The sequence below is a fragment of the Mesocricetus auratus genome, unplaced genomic scaffold, assembly GCF_017639785.1.
Source record: "Mesocricetus auratus isolate SY011 unplaced genomic scaffold, BCM_Maur_2.0 Super-Scaffold_100020, whole genome shotgun sequence".
Classification (NCBI taxonomy): domain Eukaryota; kingdom Metazoa; phylum Chordata; class Mammalia; order Rodentia; family Cricetidae; genus Mesocricetus; species Mesocricetus auratus.
This window is the reverse complement of record NW_024429201.1, coordinates 41,237,012-41,253,064: the sequence shown is the minus strand read 5'-3', so window position 1 is coordinate 41,253,064 and position 16,053 is coordinate 41,237,012.

Sequence of the window (16,053 nt, the reverse complement as noted above, 5' to 3'; positions counted from 1 at the left end):
TAATCCTGGACATGACCTTTCAAAAAGTGGGAAAAGTGGGAGAGTGACCATCACCACCCTCATCGCTGGATTTGTCTGAAATTTTACAGGTGACGGAAACGTAAGTAATCGCACGTAATTTCTCACTACAAGCTGGGGGAGGGAGTACCACATACTGGCTCTGCTAGTGGAATTACTCACGACTTAGGCACGGCTGCGACGGCAGCTAACTAGCTCCTTCGCTCTTTACCAGACCAAACTATTCACCCACTTACGGGGAAAAAAAAAAAAAAAAAAAAAAAAGGCAGGCTGACCCTAAGGATGAGGAGGAGGGAATGAAATAAAACTCAACTACGTCTAAGTCTGGAAGGAGGGCTCAGAAAGCTCTGAGCAGCAGCAGGTTCTGGGTTTTGCCAGGTCCTTTAGCAGATCAGAGAACACCCGGGTCACAGTCACAAGGCAGCATCTGGCTACCGAGGGGGTTTCTAAGATGAGGGGTCACCCGGGCGGCCACAGCTCCTCCGCCGCGCTGGCGGTGGGATGCGTGCGGCTCTGTGAAGGCGAGCAAGCCCGCTCCTGGCTGCTAACCCGTGCCGGAGGCCAGCAGCTTGGGGCTTTCTTTGACTCTTGCTCGGAACCCCCGAAGCTCTCGGAGACCTGCTCCGTGACCAGCACTGCGTGGCAGAGGAGGCGCTGCGGGGGAGGAGTCAAGTGCCGAGGGGGTGGAGTCGACCTGTGGGTGGGGCTGTCCACGCCCAAGCACGCACAGCAGAGGAGCCGGCTCTGCTGTGTGTCCCCTGCAGTTTCCCGGTGACCTGCCAGCCTGCGAACCTTAGTGTGTTTTGCCAGCTGCTGCAAGGCTGACTGACTCACCCACGCCCTCTCCACCAGAACGGTACCCGGCTCCCACTGAACCCTGAGTGTAAGCGGACAGCGGTTGGAAGGGAACCCTTTCCTTCGCTTTGTTTTCGACTGGAACGTCAGACTGAGAAACGGCTGGAACAAGCAGTTCTGGGTTAGAGGTCAGGGCACAGACTGGACTCTAGGGCAAAGCAAACAAGGCCGCTCAGTAGCTCGCAGGCATGTACTCACAGACCTGCCTTCAGTGAGCAGGCTTGGAACGCTGCCTGGCTCATCCTTAGGCGGCCAGAGCAGGCCGGGAAGCCACGTCCTGGATGAGCCGCGGGAGGCCACACCAGCCTTGACAGACTGCCCGGAATGGCTCCGCGCTGTGGGAAGACAGGCGCACGGGCGCTCTGTAGCTATCCGCCCCACAACACAAAGGTGCTCTTATTGTCGCACGGCCTGTGAACCATGCTCAAGAGAAGTGGCAAAGGGACATCGTGCTTGCAATCGTTTGCTCTGGGGTGGGAACTCTGGGACAGAGTGGCATCGTTTGCAGAGTCCAGGATACAGTTTAAACTTACTGGGTAATCACAGTGATGTATTTTGTCAAAATCTTTCTTCGCAGCTCCAACTCACTTCTGCCAACACTAAGTCTGGTTTCCCCATGAAGCTAGCAAAAACAAACAGGTGCCAGGTGCCAGGCATGGGTCTAAACTTTAGACTTCAGACTCTAAAAGCAGGGCTTCTCAACCTTCCTAACACTGGGACCCTTTAATACGGTTCCTCGTGTTGTGGTGACCCCTCCCCCATGATAAAATCACCTCATTGCTGCTTTATAATTGTAATTTTGAATGTAATGTGCGAATGTAATCCACACATCTAACAGCTGACCACCTTGGGATCATAAATATCTGATCTGACACGCAGGGTATCTAATATGTGATCCCAAGGTGGTCAAAAACCTTGTTGAGAACCACCTCTGTAAAAGCTCTGTGCCCTGGGAGTTTGGGAGAGTCGGGCGGTCCCTGGGTGACTGAGAGAGAATGAGTGCTCCAGCCCAGCAAGGAAAAGCTGGCCCTAGCCATGTCCAGGCTGCTGTCTGCCCGTGAAGCCCCTCCCCAGGAGAGCCATGGCCAGGAGAAAGCAGAAACTGGCTCTCTCTGGACAGCGCAGGTCTCAGTCCAGACAAAAGCCTTTTGTCCAGGAGATGGCTTCCCGGAGGCCACACCACACACTGCGCCTTTCCAAACTAAGCCCCAGTGCTCCACACAATCTGGAAAGCTATTTCCAGGAACTAATTTTACAATGTCCTCCATGATAAGTGAAAATCTGGACGTCCAACATTAGGAAAATGGCCTAGCCCAGTTTGTGGGAGTTCAGAATTATGTAGGAAAACAGGACAATGACACAAAGGCAGGCTTCTTTTAGGCTCATGCCAAACCAAATAAAAAGCCATCCTACACAGACAGGCACCGCTGCGAGGTCTGACAGTACAGAGGATAAGTGTTGAAACTATCCACATCTTGCATAAACTCTTGAGGGGGCTTTGTGTGTCAACACACCTGATTTATTCAGGGCTAGGGCTCCATCTCTGCCCCCCCCACACACACACACACACTGAACAAGCAACCGATGGACAGAGCTACACTCCTGGCCACACTGATGTCTTCATACTGTGTTGCTAAGGTAACTGGTATACCTCACTCTTAGCCATTCAATTTTCCTATAAATTTAAGATTTTTCTTTTTTTTCATTTATTTTTTGTTTGTTTTTGGTTTTTCGAGACAGGGTTTCTCTGTGTAGCTTTAGAGCCTCTCCTGTCACTCACTCTGTAGACCAGGTTGGCCTCAAACTCACAGAGATCCGCCTGCCTCTGCCTCTTAAGTGCTGGAACTAAAGGCATGTGCCACCAATGCCCAGCTTTTCTTCATTTATTTTTACCTATCTATCTATATCTATCTATTTATCTATCTACACACACACACACATATATATATATACAGTTTAAGGATTGGTGGTTTTTAAAAAAGATTTATTTATTATGTATACAGTGTTCTGCCTGCATGTATGCTTGCAGGCCAGTAGAGGGCACAAGATTTCATTACAGATGGTTGTGAACCACCACGTACTTGCTGGGAATTGAACTCAGGACCTCTGGAAGAGCAGTCAGTGCTCTTAAAAGCTGAGCCACCTCTCCAGCCCGAAAGAGGTGTTTTTAAAACTTCTTTCCCTAAAAATAACCAATTTTTTGAATATTGAGATTTTCTTATTCATTTCTGTTATTCTATTTTTCTATATGCTACTTTTATTTGTGTATCACTTTATCAATCAAGTAAAATAATGAGAGTTTTAAAATCCCATCTAGGTGACTAAGCTCTGAGGCAGGAAGAGACTCAAGTTTCATCACTGCTTTCCTAAACACAACAGGAACATACTTGGACAGTCTTTATTAATTTTATTTTTATTATTATTATTAAATTTGTTTTATATCCCCACTGAAGTTTCCCCTCCTTCCTCTTCTCCCATACATTCCCCATTTCTCCTCTTGCCCCCTCAATCCACTCCTCCTCTGTTTCTGTTCAGAAAAGGGCAGGCCTCCCGTGAGTTTCAACAAAACGCGGTGTAGCAAGATGCAGTAAGACCAAGCACCTTGTCTTGTATTAAGACTGGGCAAGGGAATCCAGTACCAGAAACAGGGTCCTAAAAGTCAGCCAATGCGTTAGAGACAGCACCTGTTCCCACCGTTAGGAGTTCCACAAGTAGACCAAGCTACACAGCTGTCACATATAGGCAGAAGGCCTAGGTCAGCCGCAGGCAGGCTCCTTGGTTGTCATTTCAGACTCTGTGACCCCTCTGAGCTCAGGTTAGTTGTTCCTGTGGGTTTTCTTGTGATTTCCTTGAGCTCCTGGCTCCTATTGTTGGGGAAGTTCTGTTTATATGTCAATAAAGCACTGCTGGCCAATAGGGAATCAAGATAGGTGGGACTAGGAGTCCAGGAGGACTCTGGGAAGGAGAAACACAAAGAGTCAAGATGTAACACCATGGGGTAGGAAGCCCGGAAAGTTCTCCGGTAAGAAAAACACTTAGATTAACAATTATGGGGTAATTACTTAAGTCAGAGCTAGCCAGTAAGAAACAAGCAAGGCCAACAGCTTCATAATTAATATAGCTTCCTGTGTGTTATTTGGGACTGATGCGGCTCTGGAACCAGGCTGATGGGAAGGCTTCTTTCAAGGAAAAGGTTTCCCTTTACATCCTATAATCCTTCTTCCCTTTCTTCAGCACTCTGTGCCACTCTGGCATGTTATGTGACTGGGTTGATGTCTCTGTCCCTCCACTGGAAGTGTTACCTGATCACAGGAGATGATCAGTCCAGGCTATGTGTCCGCTACTGCTGGGAGGCTTAGCTTGGGCCATGCTTGACGATTCCATGGCCTCCCTTGTATCAGGTTTCTACCTGACCCCCACATGCCCCTCTCTTCAGTCATCTCTTTCAGTACTCCCTCCAACCCCATCCTCCCTCCAACCCCATCCCTCATGCTCCCATCCCCACCCACCCTCAGTCCACCCAGGGAGCCCCGAGCCTCCCCCACTTGAGCCCTCCTTGTTACCTAGCCTCTTTGGACTGTGGATTGTAGCAAGGTTATCCTTTATTTAGTAGCTAATATCCACTTGTAAATGAGTACATACCATGTTTATCTTTCTGCATCTGGGTTACCTCACTCAGGATGATTTCTGTTGAGAGTTCTCTGTTTAAATCTATACCCCATTTTTAAATTGGATTATTTGGTATTTTGATGTCTAGTTTCTTGAGTTCTTTATATATTTTGGAAGTCAGCCCTCTGTCAGATGTGGGGTTAGTGAATATCTTTTCCCATTCTGTGGACTGCTGCTGATCTTGTTGACTGTGTCCTTTGTCTTTCAGAAGCTTCTCAGTTTCATGAGGTCCCATTTATTGTCAGTCTCAGTGCCTGCACTACTGGTGTTTTAATCAGGAAGTTGTCTCCTATGCCAATGCATTCAATGCTATTTCTGATTTTCTCGTTCTTCGGGTTCAGTGTAATCAGATTTATGTTGAGGTCTTTTATCCCCTTGGACTTGAGTTTTGTATAGAGTGATAGATATGGATCTATCTGCAGTCTTCTACATGCTGACATCCAGTTACACCAGCACCATTTGTTGAAGATGCTTTTTTTCACTGTATAATTTTGGGTCCTTTGTTAAAAATCTGGCATCCACATCTGTGTAGACTTACATGTGGGTCTTCAATTTGATTCCATTGATCTGTCTGTTTTTATGCCAATACCCTGCTGTTTTTATTACTGTAGCTTTATAATAGATCTTGAAATCAGGTTATGATAAGACCTCTGGAAGTTCATTTATTGTACAGGATTGTCTTAGCTATCCTGGGTTTTTTTGTTTTTCTATATGAAGGTGAATATTGTTCTTTCAAGTTCTGTGAAGAATTGTGCTGGGATTTTGATGGGGATTGGGTCAAAACTGTAGGTTGCTAATCCTATGGATTCATTAGCCTGGGAGACCTATCCGTATTTGATGCAAACAACAAAGGCAGCTTTAAACATGTCACTTCAATCCTGTAGCCTACAAACTGCTGTTGCCTCATAGCCCAAGAGAAGGCACTAGAAATTTAATTAAAGAAATGGATTAAGAGGAACAGTTCAGAGCATCACTGGGTGGGCTGCCCTGTTCTCTGTACGTCACGAAAGGCCTCTTGTGAAGCATGCATAAAATGGCCCACAGAGGTAAACAGTCACAGCTGCTGAGACATGACTGACCCGAAAGTATTATGCGATCAAACAGGAAGCATAAAGGAGACTCTAGCGTGTGGCAGCTGCTGCAGTGATTTTGGTGTGAGAATCACCAGAACTCAGCCTGATTCTCAACAAATGCTGCAGTGCGCAGCAGCCGACACAGGACTCTGTTGGAGTGGGGTTGGGGTGAGAGCCGGGATTCTCAGCTCCCCAGTTTCAGAGCTTCTCATGTTGAGACTGAGCGTGCAGGCTGCTTCACACTGACCCTCCTTGTCCTCTTACTCGTGCCCACTCTGTGGCCTGTGTAACTGTAAACTCCTCAGGGCAGGGTTGTGTCCTATTTGCCTTTTTATTCTTTTATTCATTTAAGCCACGACCGTATTGTATAACCAAATTAGCCTGGAGTTTAGGCTGCTGCTCCACCAGCTTCTGAGGTTCTTGAATTACGGATGTTTGGTTTTTTCTTTGAGGGACCCTAACACCACGCCTTACACACAGGGTCATACCAAGGACTGAAGGCAACTGCAAACCTTTGACACCCACCATCAGGAAGAGGAAGCTAATTTTCCTCCTCTGAACCTGGGTTGGTGTGTGACAGCTTTGACCAATATTCTATTCAGTACTTTTCTTGTTACTGTGGCAAAATACCTGGGAAAAAAAGCAAGCTAAGGGAGACAGGAAGTGTGTGCTTGGGCACACAGTTCCAGGGTGCAATCTGTCATTGCGGGAAGGAATAGCAACAGAAACATGGGAGCCACTGGTCATGCGGCATTTGTACTCAGAAAGCAGAGAGAGATGAGGACCAGCAATCTGTACACTTTCTTCTTTTTCAGTCATTGCAGAATCCTGTACCTGGTGCTGCCCACATTTAGAGTGAGTCATCCCAACCCAATTTACCCAATCTACAAGCCTTACCATAGGCATGCCAGAGGTTTCTCTAGTCGATGATTCTAGAGCCTGCCAACTTAAAAATATTAGCCATCAAAGTGTGGTAGATGTTGCATTCTTATAGCTCTAAGCTTAGTCTTTAAAAGAACTTGTCTCACATGGTTCACCACCTCTTCTGACTCTCTGACCACCCAGATCAAGAAGTTTGTCTCCAGCTTAGACTAGGTGTCTAAGAAATCATGTGTGTCCATTGAGATCCCAGAGGACTAGATATCTCCCAGTTGAGGGACACAGGGCTATACTGAGAAGAGGGGGAGCTGCCTGGCATTGACCCAGCCCTGGTCACTCCGGATGAACCCAAAGCACCCATGTTGGATAAGTCCGTCATCACACAGTTGGTGGGAATGGATGTCTACACAAGTGCAGTCACTGTCCACTGTCCCCCACCAGAGGACTGTGTGACTACCATTGTCTCTATGGGCTTCTCGGTGGATCAGGACCTGAAAACTCTGTGGGATACAAACAGTAGTTTAGAGCAGGCTATAGACTGGATCCTCACTGCCATTGATGACCTAGGTGCAGAAGCTGCTATGGACATCTCACAGGGATGTTCAGCTGAGTCTGAGCCAATGAGACCTAACGTCCAGGATGGTGGGGTGAGTGTCAACACTTGACTTCCTTTTTTTTTTTTTTTTTTTTTTTGGTTTTTCCAGACAGGGTTTCTCTGTGGCTTTGGAGGCTGTCCTGGAACTCACTTTGTAGACCAGGCTGGCCTCGAACTCACAGAGATCCGCCTGCCTCTGCCTCCCGAGTGCTGGGATTATAGGCGTGCGCCACCAACGCCCGGCCAACACTTGACTTTCATTGGTGACATGGGCACCTCTACTGTGTATGGTCACTGCATCTGCCACATCAAGAAGGAAGGCAGATGGGTGATCTGTAACAACCAGAAAGTGTGCAGCTCCAAAAAGCCACCCAAGGACCTGGGCTACCTCTGCTTCTACCAGAGAGTGGCCATCTAGGAGCCTACCCTCACCCTTTACCACTTGAGGCAGGGAACTGACAATCTGACTTGAGGATCGAGGACTAAGGATGATGTTAGCCCCCTGCTATGTACACTTTTCTTGTTCCCCAGGAGCAGGAAGAGCTGGAGGCTATAGAAGATTGGCCACCCAAAGAGGGGGGGGAATGGGACAGAGCAGGGGTGGGGCGGGAGGGGACAACAACCTATCCTCATCAGGACATCGTTGCTTCCTTCTCTTGTTCCTTGACTCCGTGTTTTGTTTCTCTGCAATGGCCGCACCCCTGAAGCGGGAGGGGTCTTATCTGTGTGCACGCTTGCAGCTACAGGCGTCCTTCCCGGAGGGGGGCGACTGCGCCTCCCCTGCTCTCCCCCACCAGCTCTTTGCTCCTGTGTGGCTGGGCAAGGAAGGGTGTGAGGGAATGAGGAACCCACCCCCTGGCCTTCTGTCTTAGCCTTGTGTCTTCCTCTGGGGAAATGCTAAAATGCACAATGTAAATAAAAATACAGTGGCAAAAAGAAAAAAAAAAAACCTTCGTCTCTTAAAACCCTGAACAAGTGCAGCTTACCTGCAGAAGAGACCGCAGCCAAGCCCAGGGAGAAAGGAGCCCAACCCAGTAGGGGCTTGCAGCTTTCCCCTCCAAAGAATCAGAAAGGTAAGTGAAGCCATCTTGGTCCTCAGACCTCCAGCGTGGTGGGGAGGGATGCAATGCTTTCAGATACATCCTTTTGTGTCTTTGCTTGAAGCCAGGAACCCAGTCAGACATCACATCTTGAGTTTAACTTGCTGAGTGCAGGCTCTACATTATGCCGTCATAGGGGTCTTCACAGGAAAGTGGGAGGCAGGCTAGCCAAAACAGTCCCGCTTTTATGTTTTTAATACTATGACCCTCTGTCCTGTTTCTAGATGCCGCTTACACATGTAAAACACCAATCACACTGACTATGAGGTTAAAACATGAGATGCCCACATCAAGGTCATGAAGGGCCTTCAAATGGATACACTGGCTCCGCTGGGTACCTCTAACACAGAAGTCTAACCTGTGGGTCACCACACCCTGAGAGTGTAAGGACCCTTTCACAAGGGTTGCCTAAGACCATTGGAAAGCATAATTATTTACATTATGATTTATAACAGCAAAATTACAGTCATGAGGTAGCAACAAAAATAGTTTTGTATTTGGGGGTCACCACAACATGAGGCACTGTTAAAGGGTCGTGGTGACATTAGGAAGGTTGAGAACCACTGCCCAAATGGAAGACTAAAGCAAGACATGCTGAGCAATGGCCACAGGGGAAATATAACAACGTAGCAGATCTTGGAACAGAAAAGGCAGGAAGATGCAGGCCCCGACCCCAGTCCTCCAAAAGACAAGGTTGTTGAAATATTGAGCCAGGCAGTTAAGAGCATCAGGGAGGCCAGCAGACAGGCATGACCAGGGAAGGCCATGTGGACAGCCTAGTCCAGGCCTGTGACTCAACCCGAGGACATGAGGACATGAGTGTGTGTAACCCTCAGTCTTAGCTTTTCCGTTCTTTTTTTCTGACTCCTATTATCAGGAAAACGACATTCTAGCTTCCTCATGCTCTAGTTTTCTCTTGTATTTTATCTCTCTTCCTTTCCTTCTGTCTCCCAGGGGAAAAAAGTCCCTTAATCCTGTCTTCCAGCTCATAAATTCTCTGTCACATTTTTCTCCTATATTGCGTTCTTTATTTTAATGACATCAATATTTCCACATGGTTCTTTTATAGTCTTATTCTTCTTACATTGCTAACATATCCTTCTCTCTGACTGTCTTTGCTTTGGCTTTGGATCCTATGTAACTTGCGGCCTTTCTTATAAAATAACTTTACGCCAGGCGGTGGTAGCACACACCTTTAATCCCAGCACTTGGGAGACAGAGGCAGGTGAATCTCTGTGAGTTCGAGACCAGCCTGGTCTACAAGAGACAGTTCCAGGACAGCCTCCAAAGTCACAGAGAAACCCTGTCTCAAACACTCCCCCAAAAATAAAATAAAATAAGTTTACTCCTCCAGTATTGAGGGGGTTTGCTTTGTAAGCTAAGGGAGGCTTTGGTACTCTGTGGTCCTCTGAATCAGGAAGAGACTTTAAGATTCAGTCAGTGCCAGCCCTCGCTCCTCCTCCTCATCATCAGGACTTTCCTCCAGCTGTAAGGAGAAGAGTAACAGGCCTGTGCTATGCTGCAAGAATCCCTGTTTCTTTCTTACTTCTGTCACCCCTTCAGTGTGGCTTTGAGAGAACTTGCATGGCCATGTCATTGATTTCAAATAATGTGACAATTAGAAGAGGAATGCTAACATGTAAAGCAACGTTGGGACCTGTCTATGACATCCTGAGTGTGGGCTCTAGATGACCCTACCAGGATCTTGGTCATGAAGTCTCCAGGAGTCCTCCACTTTGCTTCCAGAAGCATGAGGCGTGGGCATCTAGAGCCCCTCGCTAACCTCAATGACCCCATTTATTCGGATGCTTACAGTTTCTGCAGAACTTGAAGCCACGCTCAGAAGGGTCTGAGAGTCTCTTAACTAGTCGGTTTCAGTATGTGCCACACAGTTAAGCAATGACTGGGAGGTGGGTGTGAGCCGTGGGCTCCACTCCACACGGAAAACCCGGACTGACTGTGGCTCCCGCACCACAAGCAAGTCTGAGTTATAGGGAAATGAAAGACAAGACGTCCAACCGTTTGTGCTAAGGGAATGTGCCTGCTGCCTTTATTGCCAGAGGGTGTGTGTGTGTATGTCTTTATTGCAAGTGCTAAGAGGTCTCTCTCTCTCTGTAAAGAGGGAGCAGGCTTATATACAGGCTTACAGCACAGTGGAGCTCCGGTTTTCCTCGTGCTAGATGTTGATGTCAGGCAGGCAAGGCCGGGGCTGTAAGCCAGGACTAGAGAGCAGGATGCACCTGTGGCTGTCAGTTGACAAGCAATGCACAGAAATCCGTGGGGGCTGGGACCCAATAACTGGCTGCTGACACTTTAATTGTTTAGCCATATGGTCAGGAACAGGACCTAGGACTTCAGGTCACACAGAACAGCAGCTTGGGGAAACAATACAGCTTTGTTTTGTACCACTAAGAAATGTCCCGGAAATGTTCCCAGTTCCTCATTAACACAAACGTGCACGGTGTTGTGTTAGGAGTTCAGAGTGCTAGTGCATACGTGAGTGTGTGTATGTGTGTGTGTGTGTGTGTCTGCTGAACTTTTGGAACAAGACTTGCAGACAAGCATCTGTAATCAATCTACCTTTTACTGTTTCCTTAAAGAGTTCAGACTTGTAATTTGCAAAACATCTGAAGTTGGGGCCAGAGAGATGGCTCAGCAGTTAAGAGCAGTGGCTGCTCTTCCACAGGACCCACGTGGCAGCTCACAGCTGTCCGTAACTCCAGTTCTAGGGGATTTGATGCCCTCTTCTGCCCTCTGAAGAAACTGTGTGCACATGGTGCACAGGCAGGCAAACGTCCATATGGTTTCCTATGGTCCTAGAGAAACAGTAGCAGCTAGAAAGTTCTACAATCATCATCTTCCCATGTATTAGGAAAATGCACAATGTGTGATAATCTGATGACTAAGAATGTTGGCTGTGTTGTGCAATGCAGTCTAGTTCCAATGGAGCAATGTTCAAGGCAATGGCAAATGATTTCCTATATGATCAATACAAATGGGCTCAAAGGCAATTCCAAAATAGAAGTTCTCAATGGTAGTGACATCGAGATGCATGTATTTATTCCCAGAGTGAGTTATTTGTGTGTGTGTGTGTGTGTGTACACATATATCTGTATGTATTCCTATGCTTCTTCAAAAAGTCAGCGTATCCATAGTATGTTGTGTCTCATGTTTAAGTGCAATTCAAACATGTAAATGAATACAATCCTAATATAGGTGGCAAAATAAAATCCTTTTTAAATTTTTCTTTTAATTGTGGTGCCTTTCACATCGTGTCTCCTTATCTCATCCGTCTCCCTCCCCCCCAAAAATAAAATCTTATAAACAGAGTTATTAGCTAGTGCAGGAATGCTAAGCATAGTACTGAAATGTCTTTGAGACATTCTACATTTTTCTTCCTTTTTTTAATTTAAGCTAGAAACATGCATACTTCACATGTCAATCCCAGCTCCCTCTCCCTCCCCTCCTCCCCTGCCCTCCCCACCAGGCCCCCCCAGTCCCCCACCCAGTCTCCACTCCGATCCCCAGGGAGGGTGAGGCCCCCATGGGGATATCCAGAGTCTGTCATTTCATCCAGGGCAGGGCCTAGGCCTTCCTTCAAGAGTCCAGGCTAAGAGAGCATCCCTCATTGTGGGATGGGCACCCAAAGTTCATTCATACACCAGGGATAAATACTGATCTACTACCCAAGATCTCATAGATTACCTAGGCCTCCTCACTGACACCCAGGTTCAGGGTGTCCCATGCTGTCCTCTCAGCCATCAGTCTGAGGTCCAAGAGCTCCCCCTTGTCAGGTCAGCTGTTTCTGTGGGTTAAACCAGCCCAGTCTTAATCCCTTTGCTCATCACTCCTCCATCTCTCTCACTGGATTCCAGGAGTTCAGTTCAGTGTTTGTCTGCCTCTGCTTCCATCAGTCGCTAGATGAAGGTTCTGTTTCCCAGACTTGAAACATTCCACATTAAAATTCAACATTTCAAAAGACATCCTGGCCGGGCGTTGGTGGCGCGCGCCTTTAATCCCAGCACTCGGGAGGCAGAGGCAGGCGGATCTCTGTGAGTTCGAGGCCAGCCTGGTCTACAGAGCAAGTTCCAGGACAGCCTCCAAAACAATACAGAGAAACCCTGTCTCAAAAAAAAATCAAAAGACATCCTGGCAATATGAACTACTTCTTAGTAGTGAATCCTCACTGAATTTGCCACATTATTTCTCCTGAGTTTCCCTGAATGAGAGCAATCATTTAATGACTACTTCTGGGAATCTTATCACTCAAGGTCATAAACATATATGAGAATGTCATGGTGGTACTCATTATTTTATACAGTTAATATGCAATAATACAAAAGAAAAAAGAAGTGAAATATCTATAACACTAGGTATATATTTTGCTATATTTGATTTATATTATTTCTAATATTTTCTTTTATTTTTGAGATTTAATATAGTTGCATCATTTCTGTCTTACCCTTTCTCCCCAAAAGCCCTCCCGCAGACCCCACCTCAGCAGGCCAGGGAGAAGGTGCTGCTGGTGGAAGCATCTGTTTCAAGCTGAGGCCCTGAGTTTGACCCCCCCCATCCACATGCCAGAAGGCGGGATTCCCGCGTGAACATGGATGCACACCCCACCACCACTCCCAACAACACACATTAGATGAGTGTAAAGAAAATCCTTTTTTTCACTCATTAAAATATGGTCATGATACATTTACATTTTAATTTTTAAAATTAAAAAAATGATAATATAATGTAGTTACATCATTTCTCCCTTTCCTTGTGAATCAAGCCTGGTGTTGGAAGCCTAGCTAACTACTTAGGGTTAGTGAAGTTATGTTTTTTTTCTTTAAATTTTTCATTAATTCATATTTTACATTCCAGTTCCCCCTTCTTCCTGCCAGCCGCCTGGGTCCAGCCCCCTAATATTACGCAAGACACTATATTAGTTATGAAGCTGTTGGCTGTTTGCTATGGTTTCTTAATGGCTAGCTCTGACTTAGTTATTAACTCATAATTACTAATATATATTTTTATAAGGACTTACCTTACCGAGGTCACAGCCTCATGCATCCTCTCCCCATGATCACATGGCGATGACTCTCTTCACTACATTTCCCAGAATCCTCCTAGACTCCTAATCCCACCCATCTTGTTTCCCTATTGGCCAGCAATGCTTTATTTATAACAAACATATGCACAGAAGGACTTCCCCCATCAACATTCCAATTCCAGTTCCCCCTTCCTCCTCTCCTCCCACCCTCTCCAAATCCCCCCTTCCTCCCATCTGCTCCTCAGAGAGGGTGAGGCCTCCCCTAGGAAGTCTACTAAGTCTGTCCCATCATCTCCTTGAGGCAAGACCAAGGCCCCTCTCCACCCCCATACCCCTGTGTCTAGGCTGGGGAAGGTGTCTCTCCATATAGAATGGGCTCCACTAAGTCAGTTTGTGCATTAGAGTTAGGTCTTGAACCCACTGCCAGTGGCCTCATATATTGTCCCAGTCACACCACTGTCACCTATATTAAGCGAGTCTAGTTTGGTCTTATGCAGGTTTCCCCATTTGTCAAATGGGAGTCATGATCTCTCACTAGCTTGGGTCAGCTGATTCTGTGGGTTTCTCCATCACGGTCTTGACTCCTTTATTCATATTACTGCTCCTCCCTCACTTTGATTGTACTCCAGGAGCTTGGCCCATTGGTTAGTTGTGGATTTCTGCATCTGCTTCCATCAGCTTCTGGAAAAGGGTTCTAACTTCTCTGGGGTTGTAGATTGTAGGCCGGGTATCTTTTGCTTTGTATCCACTTATGAGTGAATACATACTATATTTGTCTTTCTGGTTTTGGCTTACCTCACTCAGAATGTTTTTTTTTCTAGTTCTGTGCATTTACCTGTGAATTTTAGGATGTCATTGTTTCTTAGCCACTGAGTAGTACTCCATTGTGTAAATATGCCACATTTTCTATATCCATTCTTCAATTGAGGACATCTAGGTTGTTTCCAAGATAATGTTGCTATGAATATAGTTGAGCAAATGTCCTTGTAGTGTGAGTGTGCCTCTTTTGGGTATATGCCCAACAGTGGTATTGCAGAGTCTTAAGGTAGGTTGATTACTAATTTTCTGAGAAATCTCCATACTGATCTCCACAAAAGCTATACAAGTTTTCACTCCCACTAGAAATGGAGGAGTGTTCCCCTTTCTCTACATCCCCTCCAGCATAAGCTGTCATTGGTGTTTTAGATCTTAACCATGCTGACAAGTTTAAGATAGAATCTCAGGGTTTTTTAAATTTGTATTTCCCTGATGACTAAGGATGTTGAGCATTTCCTTAAGTGTCTTTCCACCATTTGAGACTGTTCTGTTGAGAAGTCTCTATTTAGATCTGTACCCCCATTTTTTTAATTGAATTATTTGGTAGTTTGATGTCTAGCTTCTTGAGTTCTTTGTGTATTTTGGAGATCAGCCCTCTGTCAGATGTGGGGGTGGGAAAGAAAATCTTTCTAACTCTTTTCAATGCTAATATGCCTTGGAATCATTAGCTTAAAAAACTAGCAGAATTAAGTCCAGGCTTGTCTGCTTGTGTCTGCTTGTAGCTCTTGTTGGTAGGCTGTCCCTGAGTGCAAGAGATCTTCTTTGAGCACATGCACTCTTCTATTCTGCCACTAGGTGGCGATCCAACCATAATGTCTCTATCTTAACCTTGGAAACTTTTGCAGGAAATGCTAGGGCAGGCCCCCTGAACAATACCAACCTTGGACAAACCACATACTGCATAATGCATAACACATGTTTTCCTCCCCACCCCTAAAGTTTCCATAGAGCTCCCCGAGCGAAGATGATAGTAAAAAGTTACCTCAAACAGGAGTAAAGCTCTGCCCACAAAGGTAAGAAAATTACTAAGGCAGGTAAGGAACTGGCGATCAGTCCCGGGGTTTCACCGTATCTTCAACAATAATTTAATTCCCCATTGCAGGGGCTGTCCCAGGATGAACAGCTCATGCAGACATCTTCCACAACCCTCCCCTGGAGCCTGGCCTGCATGAACACTAGAGGGTGTGGGGAAGAGCTGTGAGATCCGAGGGCTAGCTCTGCACTAGTTCCCTGTGCCTGGTTTAGCATCCACCAGATTTCATTCGCCTCACGCTGGCAGACAGCATTTGCCAGCCCAGATCACAGAGGTCCAGATGTCCCTTGTCCATGGCAAAGCTGCTGCTTTCCCATTTTCTAGAAGACTGTTCTCTGTTTTCTTTATTCTCAAGTCTGAGTCCCATTCCCAAAGAAATACAAGACTTTTTGTTTGGTTGTTTGGTTTGTGTTTTTCAAGACAGAGTTTCCCTGTGTGCTCTAGTGTGGCGTCTGTGTCATGAGCAAGTCTGAGTTATAGGGAAATGAAAGACAAGACGTCCAACCGCTTGTGCTAAGAGAATGTGCCTGCCGCCTTTATTGCCAGAGGGTGTGTGTGTATGTCTTTATTGCAAGTGCTAAGAGGTCTCTCTCTCTCTGTAAAGAGGGAGCAGGCTTATATACAGGCTTACAGCACAGTGGAGCTCCGGTTTTCCTCGTGCTAGATGTTGATGTCAGGCAGGCAAGGCCGGGGCTGTAAGCCAGGACTAGAGAGCAGGATGCACCTGTGGCTGTCAGCTGACAAGCAATGCACAGAAATCCATGAGGGCTGGGACCCAACATCCTAGCTATCCCGGAACTCACTTTGTAGAACAGGCTGGCCTCAAACTCAGAGATCTACCTGCCTCTGCCTCTCAAATGCTGGAATTAAAGGTGTGCACCACCACAGCCAGGCTACTACAGGACACTTTAAACTTCACTCAATCGTGCACACTTATATACATGTACACACACACACAAAAAAAACGTAAATCA